This window comes from Chinchilla lanigera, unplaced genomic scaffold (assembly GCF_000276665.1).
Source record: "Chinchilla lanigera isolate Chin_1 unplaced genomic scaffold, ChiLan1.0 scaffold00019, whole genome shotgun sequence".
NCBI lineage: Eukaryota > Metazoa > Chordata > Mammalia > Rodentia > Chinchillidae > Chinchilla > Chinchilla lanigera.
Window position 1 is genome coordinate 9,904,427 of NW_004955420.1, and position 7,829 is coordinate 9,912,255.

General features: G+C 41.3%; 1 protein-coding gene across 6 annotated transcripts in view; it reads left to right on the forward strand.

Moving 5' to 3' along the window:
- Fxr1 (fragile X mental retardation, autosomal homolog 1) overlaps nt 1-7,829 on the forward strand; it is a 62,365-nt gene that overhangs the window by 691 nt on the left and 53,845 nt on the right. The window lies entirely within an intron of this gene.

A 7,829-nucleotide genomic window follows, 5' to 3' on the forward strand; every position in this document is an offset into this window, starting at 1 on the left:
GCGCCCCGCGGAATCTGAGGAACTTACCTGCGTGCTGGTGGGCTCCTGGGCCGGCAGCCCTTCAGTGCCGGAGGCTCAGCTGGGAGGCAGCACATTGAGACCGGAGACCCAGGGGGAAAAGTAGAGCACCTGGGAAGGTGGCGGGGTCGGAGTGCTTTTTTACGGTCTGGGCAGTTGGGCGGCGCCTTACCCTGACTCTTAGGGAGGGCCGGAGTTCCGAAGTAAGGCTTAAAATGGGCAGTGAGTCCGGCAGACAGGTGCAGAGGTGACTAGTTTCTTTATAGTCAGTTGCTCCGTCAGGTGTTTTAAATTTTTCCACGAGGTTCTTGTTTTCTTCGGGAGGAAGGAGACGTGTGACCTGGAATCAGGCTGGCCAGCGAAAGAGGGCTTCTAGGGTACGGGAATTCGTTAGGGGCTTTCACGGTCAGGGGCAGGGTGTCCCATAACTCAAAATGAAATCCTCACGGTTTATTTTAGCCATTATAACGATCTCTTCTCGGATTCTTTCTCCCAAAGTATGGCATGGTGTTACGAGATCAATACAAAATCTCCCCCAGCTGTTGTCTGTCAGTCAAGCTCACTAAGCCAGCATCTCGGATGTTTGAGAGTCTTGGCTATTTATATGAAAGGCCTTCTAATACAAGAATATTGTGCGTGCACAGAATGATGTTTCAAACGTTTTTATTTCGGCTTTTATTCTTTGGGTTTATTTAGTGCTCAGTAGTTCCTGTTTCTAGCTTTTTCTTTTTGTTTTCTTAGTTTGCTGATCGGCTCTGTGGATTTGGTTTAAGTGTCTTGCGGTAATAGTATAGTGGGAAATCACAGTTTTCAGAGTATACAGGCTTCCGGTAAGCTTTTTGCAATTTTAAATTTCCTACCTGTTGGAAGAGTCTTTAGTGTGGCTTACTAATGTGTAACTAGTTACTTTAGCATTCTTTATTTATTTTTTTATTTTTGGTCTTTTTGAGGTAGGGTCTCACTATGCAGTTCAGGCTGGCCTTCAGCTCACTTTGTAGCTCAGGCTGGTCTCCAACTCACGATGATCCTCCTGCTTCAGCCTCCCGGGTGCTGGGATTACAGGCCTGCGCCACCACTCCCGGCTGTACTTTAGCATTCTTTAAAACTTAGGTGTCATACAAATGATCTTTGTGAAATTTTGATAGAGACTAGTTCTCCTGAAACCTAGTGGTTTCCTTCCCTGAAAGACTAGGTGATATGGTTAACTGCGGTACAAGAGTGGATTTATCTCTCATACTTATCTTGTGTAGGATACATAGGTAAAGTTCATTATTTTGCATCTTAAACCCCTGAAAGGTTTCAGTTTTTTGGCTCTGTAGTTTTTGTATAACAGAAATATGCATTTTTTCTGTGCATATTGAAAAACTGAGAATGTTTGAATTTTAATAAATTATTTTGCATCGTGTAGACGATTAGAGAATCAACCTTATGTTGATATAATGTGCTGTAATTTTCTTGAAATGAAAGTAGTTTTTATTTCTTATTTGATAATTAAACTGTTTTAGTAAAGATTTTATGTTTTTGTTTTTTTTTGAGACAGGGTCTCACTATGCATTTCAGACTGGTCTTCAACTCATTTTGTAGCCCAGGCTGTCCTCGAACACACAACTATCCTCCTGCCTCAGCCTCCCAAGTGCTGGGATTCCAGGCATGTGCCACCACACCCGGCTTGTTTTAAGTAAAGATTGTTTACAGCCTTACTTTGGTTTTGTACTTTCAGTACCCCCTCCATTCACAATAATCAAATGTCCTGATATTGGAACTCTGAATGTGTAATATTGATCTCTCTTCATACTTTACAGATCTGCTCGGTTCTACTTGGCGTTGACTCTATTACTCGTTTTACTTTACACAGTGGTTTGGCAAAGGTTGGGAAAGACACATTTATCCACATTTGTGTTTGATAAAAGTTTGTGTTTAAATGTTTAGAGTGTTGTCCTGACATCCACCTGTATATGCACTTTTTGGAAACTATAGTCTTTTTTTTTCTTTTCTTTTTAATGTCTTTTTGTGACAGTGCTTCGTTATGCAGTTCAGGCTGGCCTTGAACTCACTTTGTAGCTCAGCCTGGGCTTAAACTTGCAATGATCCTCCCGCCTCAGCCTCTGGAGTGCTGGGGTAACAGCTGTAGGCCACCATACCCAGCCAGAAACTATAGAAAAAAACCATAGCCTTCAAAACTCAAGAAGAATTAGAATGAAGAATGAGCCCTGGATTTGAAGTAAATAAATGCAATCTAGATATGTGCTTTACTGTATCATATCTTGCGGTGGACCCTTGAGCAAGTTTTTTTTTTAGTCTGTTTTCATGTATGTAAACTGAAGTTTTTTTTTTTTTTTTGTCTTTTTGAGACAGGGTCTTGCTCTGCAGCTCAGACTGGCCTTGAACTCACTTTGTAGCTCAGCTTGGTCTCGAACTTGCAATTATTCTCCTGCCTCAGCCTCCCGAGTGCTGGGATTACAGGCGTGCGCCACCACGCCCGACTGTAAACTGAAATTTGAAGTAGATCGGTAGTCCCCCAATTTTTTAGAGGTTAGTGAAACCGTCCATATGGGAAGAATAGGCTTAACAAAAAAAGCAATTTACTATTTTTAGCCACTTTGAGTTTTTAAGTTGAGGTTTATACTGTATATAGTAAGTGTAATTTTTTTGGGGGGGGGTCTTGCTATGCAGTTCAGGCTGACCTTGAGCTCACTTTGTAGCCCAGGCTGGTCTCGAACTCGCAACGATCCTCCTGCCTCAACCTCCTGAGTGCTGGGATTACAGGCGTGTGCCACCACGCCTGGCAGTAAGTGTAATATTGATGTGTAATTGAATGTGTAATACCCCCCCCCGCCCCCCAGTTTTTTTGAGTAAGCGGGGGGGTTCTTGGTTTGCTACCCAGGTTGGCCTATTTTTGATCCTCCTGCCTAAACCTCCCAGATAGCAAGGATTACAGGCATATACCACTGTGCCTGGTGTAGAATAAGGTTTTTTAATATTGTGAGCTTTGATAAATGCTGGCAGTTGTGTAACCAGCACCTCATCACCGTTATCATGATGAGAGAATGGAATACTTAACATTCCTCCTGATTTCTTTCTTTCTTTTTTGGGGGGTGGTGGTACTGGGAATAGAACTCAGGACCTCATGCTTGCCAGGCAGGTGCTGTGAGACTGAGCTAAATCCTCGGCCTCACATCCAGATTTCTTTCATGCTTCTGACAGAACTTCACACCCAACCTGCTTGGGCAGTGGTGGTGGACCTGTAGCATGTATGCCACAGTTGGCTGTTTGTACTGTATCATGGAAACAAAGGTTCACCAACACTGCTATAGGGTGTTTACTGTCCTCATATTTTGCTTTGCCCAGAATGCCATACTGTGTATAGAATCTTACCATATACTGATTGGTATTTTGGATTAGGGTTCTTCCATGTAGCATAGGAACAATGAAATTGTTTTGTAATTAGAAAGTAATATATGCTCAGTGAAGGAATTTTGGAAGTCAAGCAAAAACTGTAGGAACTGTTAACATTTTGATGTGCCATGTCTTTTTAGTGGTGTTACTCTTTTTTTTTTGGTACCGGGAATCGAACTCAGGACTTTGTGCTTTTTAGGCAGGTGCTGTGCCTGAGATATATCCCTGACCCTTGGTGGTGGTTTTCTGTATGTGAGTGCTTTTTTTTTTTTTTTTTTCTCCTCTTTATCCATCTAGCTTCACAAATCAGTACTTGACTGTAAGTGTATTACCATTGAAGGGTTTCAAAGTCAGGCATCTTCATCCCTTGAAATAATTACCTAATAATATACTTTGAGGCAGTGTTTTGTAGGCTATGTTTAAATGAACTGAAATGCAATTACACAAAATAATCAGATCCAACAAAGAGTTGAATATTTGAAGATTTTACTAAAAATTAAACTAACTTTTTTTTTTCAAAAATATTTATACAAATGAAAACATGCTAAATATACTTGTTTTCCATGTTTTTAATAAACCTGATTTGCAGTTCTTACAGATAATTTGTCTGCAGGTACAGGAAAGAATGGAAAAGTGTTAAACATTTGGTAGGCTACTGTACCTGATTTCATGCCTTTCCTACTTGGAACAGCATCTTAGGGTTTACTATTGGACAAGATTGAACTTAGGACCTTAACACTGAGCTACACTCCCAGTCCCTTTTAATATTTCTTATTTTGAGACAGGGTCTCACTGAGTTGCTCAGTTGTCGAGGCTGGGCTTAGATTTGGTGCATCTCCAGCCTCAGCTTCCCGGAGTGCTGGGAATTGCAGCTGTGTACCACCAAGTCCTGTTTCAAGTGTCTTTTTAAAAAAGCTTTATTGTGGAAGATTGTATGTTCTATGCATGATTTTAGTCAAAACCCCAAGACGAAATTAGCATATTTATTTTGTAAAACTTACCTGTACAATTGAATGATTTGTTAGTGCGTGTACAGTCTTAAGTTACTATATTCCATTACTCAAAAAGAAACCTTGTGCTGGGTGTGGTGTGCAGGCCTGTAATCCCAGCACTCTGGCAGGCTGAAACTGGAGGATCCAAGTTTGAGCCTGAGCAATTTTTTAAGACTGTTTTAAAATACAAAATTACCAAAAGGGCTAGATGTGGTGGCACACACCAGTAATCCTAGCACTTCCGAGGCTGAGGCAGGAGGATTCATGAGTTGGAGGCCAGCCTGAAATCCTATCCCAAAGGAAAAATGAAAAAGGAAAAGGACTGGAGATGTAGCTCAGTGCAAAGGCCCTGGACTCAGCCACCAGTTCTGCAAAACAAAACTTTGTGCCCATTTTCATCATTAAAATTTTTCTCCCCCCTTTAGTATTTTATTTTACGATGCTGGGTATGGAACACAGGTCCTTGTATGTGCTAAGTAAGTACCGTGAGATACGTGTCCAACTTGATTAAAGGTTTTTTTTTTTAAACCAGCATATCTGATATTAAGCTTATTCTTTTTCTTTCTTTCTTCTTTTTTTAATGGGAAGGAGTGACGGAGTCTCAGCATGTTCCCAGGTTGGTCTGGAACTCTGGGCTCAAGTGAGTCTTTCGCTTACCTCAGTCCCCTGAGTAGATGCAAATACAAACATGTATTGTCATAAACTTTACAATGGCATTACATGGATAGACTTGTATTGAATATAATTATTATTTTGGGGTGCTAGTGTTTGAAACAAGATGGTGCACTTCTAAGCTACACTTCCAGCCTTGAGGAGTAATATTAATTTCAGTTTTGTTTTAGTTTTTTGAGACAGGATCTTACCATGTAGTTTGGGAAGGTGTTGAACTTACTATGTGGCCCAGGCTGGTCTCAGACTCATGGCAGTCCTCCTGCCTCAGCCTTCCGAGTTCTGGGATTAAAGGTGTGTGCCACCATGTCTGGCTTGAATATTAGTTTTTAGAAATTTTTGTTAAATATTTTTGTGATGATGGGTATTGAACCCAGAGTCCTTGAATTGAGCTGTCCTCAGCTATTTTTCATTCATATAAGTTTGAGACAAGGTCATGTGAAGTTGCCCAGATAAGGTGGAACTGTGGATTTTTCTTCCTCAGCCTTCCAGAGTTCTGGTATTATAGGTGTGTGTGCTGCCGTGCTTGGGTATGATTTTACATAGACGTTAAAAGCAAGTCACTTAGAGCAGGGGATGATGGTATATGCCTATAATCTCTGCTATCTGGGTTGCAAGTTTGAGCCCAGTTTGGGTAATTTAGCCTGATCCTGTTTTAAAGTAGGGGAACTCAGGATATAGATCAGCACTCCTTGTGTACCACCAAAAAATATTAATAGTACTACTTCAGTTTCTGTTTTCCATTTGTTCAAAGGAAGTGTGTAATCTAAAATGAATGAAACTTCAGGCCCTTTCTATAAAAGATACAGTTACTGTTCAGAGGTGTGGAATTACTACTTTATACAAATCTCAAATATATAATAAACCTGTAATTTCTTTAGCTTAATATTAATTTTTGGTGGTACTGGAGGTTGAACCCAAGGCCTTCCACCTGAACTGCATCCCTGGCCTGTTTTGAGCAGGATCTCACTAAGTCTCTACGTTGTCCAGGTTGGGCCTGAATTTGGGATTGTTCTACCTCAGACATGCAGCTGGCTGAGATTACAGGCCTGCACTACCATGCTTGACTTTCTTTAGCTTGTGTTTATTTAGTTAGTTATTTGAGACAAGATCTTGTAGATCTATGTAGTCCAGATTGGCTTTAATGATCAGTTTTTTTTGGTCTTTTTGAGACAGTCTCACTGTGCATTTCAGACTAGTCTTAAATTCATTTTGTAGCCCAGGATGGCCTCAAACTCGCAGGCGCTGGGTTGGGGATATAGCTCAGCGACACAGCACCTGCTTGTCAAGCCCAGGGTCCAAAACAAAACAAAAAAACCACAAACTGCAAAATCTCTCAGGAATCTTCCTGCCTCAGCCTCTTGAGTGCCAGGGTTACAGGCATGAGCCACCATGTGGGGCAACATACATATATATATATATATTTTTTTTTTCACATATTCACACACACATATACATATATATTTTTCTTTTCCTTCCACTTTGTAATGCATTTATTGAGAGATAGTTGTGTTCCTTCCTTTGATAAGCTCGTAGTCTTTGGGAAGCGTCTGATGGATTTTTAGAAGTGCAAACCATTTACAGACCACAAATCAGGGCTTTGAAGTTGAAGAGTTAGTTGGCACTTGCGGTAACTGGGCGGTGTTCTAGGATAGGCCAGTGCAATTGGAAGGATACCTGATCTGGGAAATATACTGTGGCTAGAAAGCCCCCTTCAGGTTCTGCAGGGACCAGGAAGTAAGGCTGCCAGACATGATTGTCAGGGTAACTTGAGTTAACTTGGAGTCCCTGACTGCCACCCTAAGGTGGGTGTTGGAAGGAAGATACTGAGCAGGAGGGGAAGGAATCCTGCCAAAGCCAGTCCACGAGCCAGCCCAGGGTGACCAGGAAGGAGCCATGACTAGCTGTACTATAACAAATGTTTTTGTGCCATTTGTAAAATAAGTAGTTTGTAGTTCCATATGAGAATTTATTACTTGCAACCTACATGATTAAGCTTCTACATCTGTTTGAGATACATTCTTTCAAGGATTGCAAGAGATACGTTTTTATCGCCATTGTAATTATTAAGTAATAGGAAGTGGTCATTAGTAATGAAGGAATTAGTCCAAGATTACCCTGTAGCTGAAATAGCATTTAACTCTAGGGCTTTCACTTCCAGCATATTATTTGAGGTTCTTTAAAAGGAAGTTTTTTGAGTAGATTATAATTTAGTGAGTGAATTCTGTATTACAGTGTTAATATACCCAGTTAAGTTTCTTTGTTGTTTTGAGACAGGGTCTCACTATGCAGTTCAGGCTGGCCTTGAGCTCACTTTGTAGCACAGGCTGCCTTCAAACTCTGTGATCCTCCTGCTTCAGCCACCCAAGGGCTGGAATTACAGGCGTGCCCTAACACTCCCAGCTCCTAATTTTTTGTGATGTGGCATCTGTTGTTTTTTTTTTGGTACTGGGAATCCAACTCAGGACTGTGCCACTCAGCTCTATCCCCAGCCTGTTGGTAATTTTGACTGTCAGAAAGCTTTAGAATCCCGGTATAGTAGCTACTCAGAAGCCTTAACAGGAGGATCACAAATTGGAGGTAAGGTGAGGATTTTACGGAGAGACTGTCTCAAAAATCAAAATTATCCTGTAATCCCAGCACTTGGTAGGCAGAGGCAGGAGGATCGTTGCGAGTTCGAGACCAGCCTGGGCTACAAACTGAGCTCAAGGCCAGCCTGAACTGCATAGTGAGACCTTGTCTCAAAAAAAAAAT